This window comes from Eleutherodactylus coqui, chromosome 4 (assembly GCF_035609145.1).
Source record: "Eleutherodactylus coqui strain aEleCoq1 chromosome 4, aEleCoq1.hap1, whole genome shotgun sequence".
NCBI classification, from domain to species: Eukaryota; Metazoa; Chordata; class Amphibia; order Anura; family Eleutherodactylidae; genus Eleutherodactylus; species Eleutherodactylus coqui.
In genome coordinates, this window is record NC_089840.1 from 183327599 (window position 1) to 183335875 (window position 8277).

The window sequence follows — 8277 nt, forward strand, 5'->3', positions numbered from 1 at the left end:
TGCCTTTTTTTTCTTGAAACTGTGGCACCCTTTTTTTTAGCGTAATGCTGAAGTGTTCCCATCCAAGTGCACATACCCCTCTGCATATTTCACACTCTTTATAAAGAGAAAAAAAAATAAAGCAAACTTTTTTATAATCATGGGTCATCCCTTTTATGATAATCTTCCCAAGGGAATAGTCACGCACTGCGGCTGTGCCATAGTTTCTGCAACATGGCTGAGAATCACATTGCAAAAATCACTTGTGATATTACCACAACCTGCTATCATTTCTGTGTTAACCACATAGAAATTGCAATTCATGATAAAATTGCAAGCATACTTTTATGTGTGGGGTTAAGTAACACAAAAAAATGTGAAGAAATAATTTTATTTTGTAGCAGAATGTATTACAAACAGCAAAAGCAACAATTTATTGAGGTTAAACCAAAGAAAATGATGATATAAGATGACATAAGCAAAGGGAAAGACATTGTAAATTGCACTGTGAGCAATAACATCCTTATTTATTACAGCAGTAGCTTCCTTGGTCTTGGCAAGGATCAGGGCAGCAGGGATTGCAGGGATCTGTCAGGAAGAGATCACATGTTAGAATATGGCACAAATAATGTATATCTAAGGATCTGTTCTTATTAGTGTTGGGTTTTGCAATACAGATTTCTGGGAATAATGCCTTATTTATATAGGATGAGGTGTCTGGTAAACGATGCCCGGCAGCTCATCCCAGTGATGCTCGTCCCTTTACTGTTATACAGTTTCAAGTATCACTGACATTACTGAAAGTGCTGCCAGCATGCAGGCACAGCGGGCCAGGGATCATTCTGCTCCTGCCCTCCTCTGTTCAATTTAAACAGACAATCGTTCAGAAGTAAATAACTGTTGTTTACACTGAATGGTGCACATTCAGTTTCCTGCATGCAAAAAGTGAACAACTTAATTCTTGTTCAATTATTCATTCACTGTATGCATTTACATGGAAAAACTATCGTTCAAATCCCCCGGGTGGGTGGGGGGGGGGGGGGGGCGCAGGAATCTGAACAATTCTAAACAATAATAGTCCCGTGTAAATGGACCATTAGTTATTTTTTCACAGTTAACACAGATTAGGTTAAAGAGTCACATTTTATTGTTTCCTGTGGTGCAGTTACCATGCAGTGCATATTGTGGCTGTAAATCTATTTATCTGCTGCTTTATTGATGAGCTACCGCTGTCGTCCACATTGTGCTGAGCTGATTCCTACTGGAGACTGGAAGTCACTGTCTCCATTTATTCCCATGAGACTCACACTGTGGCTCTTATAGGAATGATCAGAGAAAGTTACTTATGAGCCGATTTACTGTAGAGTTCAGGTAGTCACACTGCAGGTCTCATGAGAGAATGGTGGACTGGACCAGAGGGGATATCTCATCAATAAAGCGGCCAATAAGTTGTAGTAGTATGCACTGCATGGCAGATTTCCTCTATGGAAGTGATAAAAAGTTTCTCTGCAGTGGCTCTTTAGAACTTGTGATGCATGATTACCTTGTTTGTAGTGATGACCATGATATTGAAGTCCTAGTTTACATGCTGTCAAAATGAATAGACAGAATTAATTGGGTGGTAAATTATCTTCTTGAAAACATATTAGTTCAATGTCAATATCAGAATGTAGTATAAATATTTTATGCTGCTGATCAAACATGTTATGACATTGTCAAATCTTTGCCACTTGCTTTTCCCTAGTCTTTTACTCTTTTTCTCTTCTGTAATTGTACACAATATAGCATACATCCCATTTTCACTATTTCAGGGGCTGGCACAGAATAGTGCATGGGCCTTTATCTTTTCAATTGTTTGCAAGATGAGAGAAGGGGCTAGTCATAAAGCATCTTCTTCTTACAGACTGAGAGTGTGGTACTTTACAAGGCAATATCAGATGGGAAGTCTAGCCCTTAGCTGATCAGGAAGATGAGAAGACCCCTGCCTGCAAGCAGGACAATTATCCTGAGAAGGACGGCCCCATGCTAGAATCTCTATGCTGAATATCCTTGAAAGAACACAGGCACGATGTACTGAACACAGGGCACACCAAACAAAGGACATGATTAACTCCCACAGAGACAGGAATGAGACAAAGATTGAAAGGAAAATGGGCAAACACACACAGGCAAAAGCACGAAGCAAAGAACCTACAGAATAAACAGATACAGGTACAGGATCAAACAGATTAAACAGACCCAAGACAGGGGACCTAAAAATGCTGAGGGTCAGAGGTAAACACACATTAAACACACATCAATTCTTAGGCAAGGAGGAAGTGTCTCAGCCCAGCTTAAATAGGAAAGTAATCCCTATTAACCCCACAGCTGAGCTGAGAGCCAGAGAACTAGTTGACTCTTTTAGTTCTGGAAGAAAACAGATATATAGAGTCTATACACACTGGAGGAGCAGAAAGATGCTCGCGTCTGCCCGGAGCCACAAGAGAGTGGCAGACACGGCTAGCAGACCTGACACTTCTTCATGGCTCACTAGAAAGTCTCTCTCACTCTGTATGCAGTATACACAGTTTTTTTCTATCCCTGGCTCAAAATCATCAGCAAAATGCTTTTCATGCAATTAAATGAACGTTGTTAAGATAGAAGTGGACAACCTAAACCCGCTATCTGCCTGTTTGTGTGTCATTTTATATTATTATCTGTGAAAATTATAAATTTTTACTTGATGAAGAAATCCTGCATGCACAACCTTTTTGTCTGACATTTAATGCCGGATCTGCATCAGAGGCTCAGAATGAAGCCTCCGACGCAGATGTGAATAGATTTTTAAGGTTTCTGAAATAGTAACTTACGGTCTTGGCATGGATCTACGCAGATAGGGACTTTTTGGCAGGGGTTGCATGGATTCTTGCAGGGATCTTGGCATTGGATCTTTTGGCCACATGGTCCTCCTTTGATTCCAGACATGATTTGGTTCTTGGAAAGGTATGTTCTATCTCCAGAGAAGGTAAAGAGTTTAAGATTAATTTCAGTGATGGTGGATGGTCTGCTTATATAGTGGAACTAGAAGCAGGATACATTCCTTATAAGGCTAGTCACAGATACATTTACAAGCTTATTAAATATACACCTGACTGCAATAAAATCTGATTTAGTATCACATGGAATATTATATTAATAGGGTTTATTAAAGGAGAATTAGTAAGATGATGATTTCAGTGTAGAGATATAAGATGTCTAAAACAACTGCAGTGTAAGATTACTTCATGTTCAGAAGATAAAGGAGTTTGTCATTCTGACAATGTTAACCCTTTAAAGGCATTGTCCAAGATGATTTTTTTCCAAAACCATATTCCCCATACCATAAAATAACTAACTGTTATATACTCACCTCTCCCTACCAGATGTCATGTTTACAGAATGCAACAGCTTGTTTACAGGACTTCACAGGCTGCTGCAGCCAATGACAGAACTCAGCAGCAGTCTGTCACCCATAGTAGTGGTATGAGGGACAATGACAGCTCAGCGGTATGTTCAGGACATCCTGCAGCCACTTGTGTTGTCTCTCATGGCAAGGTTTTCAAGAGGCAATTTAATTTTTTTTATTATAATTCTTATTTTATTTAGAAATTTGTTTTTGATACCATCCTGCTAACAATTTGTAGAGACTCTCCTGGAGGTGAACACAACTCGAGAAGCCATGTGAGTGACCAATAATAAACTCAGACAATAAAATCAGACTTGGAAATGGTAACACCCAACTCTCTCTCCCAAGACAAAAGTTTTCTTGCAGCAAAAACTTCCAAAGCAGTGTAGAGATGTTTCTGCTGGTGGCGCAGAGCGTTAAGACAGCAGAAATGCAGTCCTAAGCAGTCTCATCTATTACCTGAAGGTTGCGAGTTCAATCCCTGCATGGTTCAGGTAGTCAGGTCAAGGCTGACTCAGCCTTTCATCCTTCAGGGTTTAGTAAAATCAATACCCAACTTGGTGGGGGGTAATAAATATATTACTTGAAAGTGCTGCGGAATAAGTTGGCACTATTCAAAGAATAACATTTATTTTTTTACTACATTTACTAATAGAGTTTGATGGGGAGGGATCTTTGTTGGTGTGAGTGAAGCTTTAATATTTCTTATCCTCCATTTTGTCTTGCAACCTGCTCTTCTTTCAGTGCGTGTGTAGTGTAGCAGGAATTTTCTTTCAGTGTGCCTGTAGCAGGAATCATACCATGTCCGAAATCTGTTGGTATTGGATTTGTATTGTGTACAGTAGGCAGTACTGGTGAAGGTGCTGGAATCGCAGCAGGTACCCATTGGTATAGTCCTGGTCAAATACTGGTGTAGCAAACATTGGTTCTTCAGTAACAGTCTTTCGACAGGATCTAGTGGGACGTGGTAGGAACTTGTAATCTCCTGCAGAGGTGTGTAAATTGATGGGATGTCTTCTTTAGCACATAATTTAATGCAGATATGGTGCACAATGTGGGGGATCCTGTCGGTTTTCTGGACTTCATATACATCCGTATCTGGATAGGGTATAGCTGTGATATAGGGTTCTGGTTCCCATTAAGGATTAAGTTTTCCTGAGCGCAGGAACTTTTTTAAGCCATACTTTGTCTCCAATCTGAACAGGTTTGGCTTGTGCCTAGAGATAGCGTCCTGCTATCTCTGGCAAACTTCATCCATGCGCTGACCTACCATTTCTTGAGTCTCAATAATTCTTTTTTGGTGTGCTACAGTCTAATCAGTTTTTAGAAAGGGGTTGATGGTGTCAGGTACTTGAATTCCTGAAGCACAGTCTCTTGGAAGTTGTCCTTGTCTTCCAAACATGAGATAGTAGGGTGAATACTCAGTAGAACAATGTGTTGTATTGTTATAGATCTCAATGAGTTCGCAAGGTAGTTCAGGCCATTTCACTTGTTGCCTTACTGAAGCGGTCCTGAGCATATTGATGAAGACTTGATTCACTCTTTCACAAAGGCTGTTACCTTGGAGATGATAAGCTGTGGTCCTCAGCTTTCTGCATTTATGGAATTGGCACAAGTCTTTGAACATTTGCGAATCAAATGCTAGATTATGATTGGCTAACACAGCACCTGGACATCCATAACAGCTTATATACTTGTCATAGAACATGACAGCAGTGGTTCTTGCTGTAAGGTCTCTAACAGGTACCACAACGACTCATTTGGAATACTGATCCACCATAGTTAAGGCATATGATTTGCTGGATCATGTTGGGGCGAGTTTCGTGTTATCTGGGGCTACTAACGGGTTTGGCCTGTGGGTCTGGATTGGGTCCAAGGTAGCTGACTTTTGGTTTTAGCAGTTGACATTTGGAGGGTTTAATCTTTAATCCATGTTGGATAAGCACTCCAAAGACTTCTGCCAAGTGACACAAGTGTTCTTGAGTAGAAAATTATGTCATCAAGGTACAGCTAAATGCTCTGGAAATTCACATGATTAAGCACCTCTCCATAAGTCGCTGGAATGTTGCTGTAGTGTTACAGAGTCCAAATGGCATGCCGTTAAATTCAAAGAGACACATGGGAGTAGTAAATGCAGTTTTCTTTCTGTCTTCAGGTGCCATGGGTACTTGCCAAAAGCCACTGGTCAAGTCCTGGGTGGAAAAATAGGCAGCTCAGCCGAGAGAACTGAGTGACTCTTCAATACATGGCAATGGATACTCATCTTTGTGCGTAATATGGTTACATTTACGATAATCCACATAGAAGTGGATTGATCCATCTTTCTCATTTACAAGAACCAAGGGCGCAGCCCAGGGGCTTAGACTTTTAGAAATGACATCTGCTTCCTTCATCTCTCTCAGCATTTCATTCACACCCTGGTGCATTGTTGGAGGAATTGGCCAATGCCTTTCTTTAACAGGAGGATGATCACCGGTGACTATGCGGTGCTGGATAAGGGTAGTCTTTCCAATATTTAAGGGGTGTTTGCTGAAAGCCTGATGATACCTCTTGGCAAAGTTCAGGGCTCCACTTACTCTATCAGCAGGAGTACTGGTGTTTTCCACATAGAGTTCTGTCCACCAAGGAGTCGAAGTGGGTTTGTTTTTATCTCTAGAGGCTTCTACCGACTGTTGGTTAGCAATGGGGTTATTCTTCTCTATGTCCTCATTATGAAATTGATACAACTGAGCCAATGGTTGAAATTTGTTGAGAACTACTGGTGTGTGACTTAAATTTACTAACCATACTGGTGCTCTACCATTTGAGATGGTGGCAAGACTTCTTGCGGCTTTCAGGAGCGGTGGTCCATCTAGCTGGATGGCTTCTAGCAAGGCTGGATTTTACAAATTCTGGTCAGGCACAAAACCAAATCATAGTTTCTGCATTAGGTGCTAGTGTCACTGATCTAGAACTCTGACATGGCAGATCTCACCTTTCTGATTCAGTAACCCCTGGTGAGCAGTGAAAGCTTTGATATGATGCTGTAGAACTTTCTGATATGAAAAAGAAGCTGTAGGGAGAGAAGCACGCAAGGCATCCAACATTTCAACAAAACATTGGCGCATTATGTTCATGCCTAAAATAAACTCAGCAATACCTTCTTCCCCTACATCTTTTACTACTACACCCTGATCAGGCAGTCTCATATCACCTACTTGCACATTAGGTTCCTAGTAGAGATGAGCGAGTATACTCGCTAATGCTAACTACTCGAGCGAATAGTGCCTTAGCCGAGTATCCTCCCGCTCGTCTCTAAAGATTCGGGGGCCGGCAGGGGGCGGGGAGTGGCGGGGGAGAGCGGGGAGGAACGGAAGGGAGATCTCTCTCTCCCTCTCTCCCCCCTTGCTCCCTCCTGCTCACCGCCGCAACTCACCTGTCACCCGCGCCGGCAGCCGAATCTTTACAGACGAGGGGGATGATACTCGGCTAAGGCACTACTCGCTCGAGTAGTTAGCCTTAGCGAGTATACTCTCTCATCTCTAGTTCCTAGTAACCCACTAATGGTATAACTTGACCATTGCTTGCATATAGAATTAAATAATTAATATCGGGTGTTGGCAAATCCTTACAGTCCCAATGTTTTAACATTGTTTTTTTACGAATAATAGACACTTGTAATTCTGTGTCCACTAGTGCTTCAAGTGGTACGCCATCAATACGGATAGTTATATAGTGGCAGGATGAGACACAGTGTGATGCTCCTGCTTTGGAGGCTCGTGGGGTCGGACCTTCTTTCGTTATTCCTGAGGAACAGTCCTTGGCCTCAGGGACAGCCCGTTTAACTGCCAACATTGAGCTTTAGTGTGACCTAGCTTATTGCAATAGAAACAGATGGGCCTCTTGGCCCAAAAGTTCCTAGCAAGAGGTGATTGTACAGGATGTGGATGGTGTGAGCAATGCTCGGGTTGCACGGCTCTGCAAAGTGGTGATTCCCTAGCTGAGGATGTGGACTGTGCAGAATTCTCACAAGGTTTTAATCATTTCTATCACCATCTCAGTCATTAAGTCCACCTGTTTTGGGGTTAGGACTTTAGGAACAGTGTTAAGAAAATTGTAGATCAATGTATCAGTTAATTATTCTATATTGCCTTGTAGAGCATGATACTGGTATGAGTAGTGAAAGGGTTAAAATATAACCCTTCTTTAGGCCTCCATGTCTTCTCAGGAAAGATGATAGTCTACTAGACCCCCCATGTATGCATATCTATAGACAGGAAGCTACACACTACAGGGGGTAAGTCTGTAAAGTATTACATGCATTCCTTTCTCCTGAATTCATAGTGGTCTCATTGTATGTAATAGATACACCCTAGAAGGTGTAACTTATGTTAATCATTTTTTATCTTAAGCCTATCATATATTCTATCCATCTTGAAGGTATATACGTTTTGCTATGATGTCATTTAGGCTATATATGCTTTGTCCACCTCAGAATAAAGCAGAAAATCACTTGATACCATATAAAGTTGGTTTGATTTGTATTTCTCCTGGGCCCAGACTTCTGCACGAGATCTGGGATCGTTTCTCTTTGATAACACATAAATTCTCCTTACATTTTTGGTCCTTCGAGCCGGAATCACTCACTGCAGAGGGAGAGGACAGCCTGGCTGTGAAAAGGTGGGTCTGAAGTACTCTCCGATCATTAAAAGACCTCCGTCTTGCTTAGACGTAATTAGAGGCCAGTCGGGCATCCTGTCTGAAACAGTGACGTTTTTCCGAACTAGCCGGAGAATTTGGAAGCCTCCCAGATAACGTGTAGTAAGTATAACAATGGTTAAACTTTTCTTCTCTCTTCTTCTTCTTCTGTATACTTTAGTGTTAGTAGAATTTAC

The 8277-nt window shown here is 41.5% G+C and overlaps 1 long non-coding RNA gene across 1 annotated transcript; it reads right to left on the bottom strand.

The window, feature by feature from the left end:
- Positions 1–363: 363 nt before the first annotated feature.
- On the bottom strand, positions 364–2982 carry LOC136624813 (uncharacterized). The gene is made up of 3 exons (XR_010792446.1): positions 2829–2982; positions 1523–1567; positions 364–567 (listed from the first exon to the last, which is right to left on the bottom strand). It is a non-coding gene; the product is annotated as an uncharacterized lncRNA (long non-coding RNA).
- Between the last annotated feature and the right edge of the window lie 5295 nt (positions 2983–8277).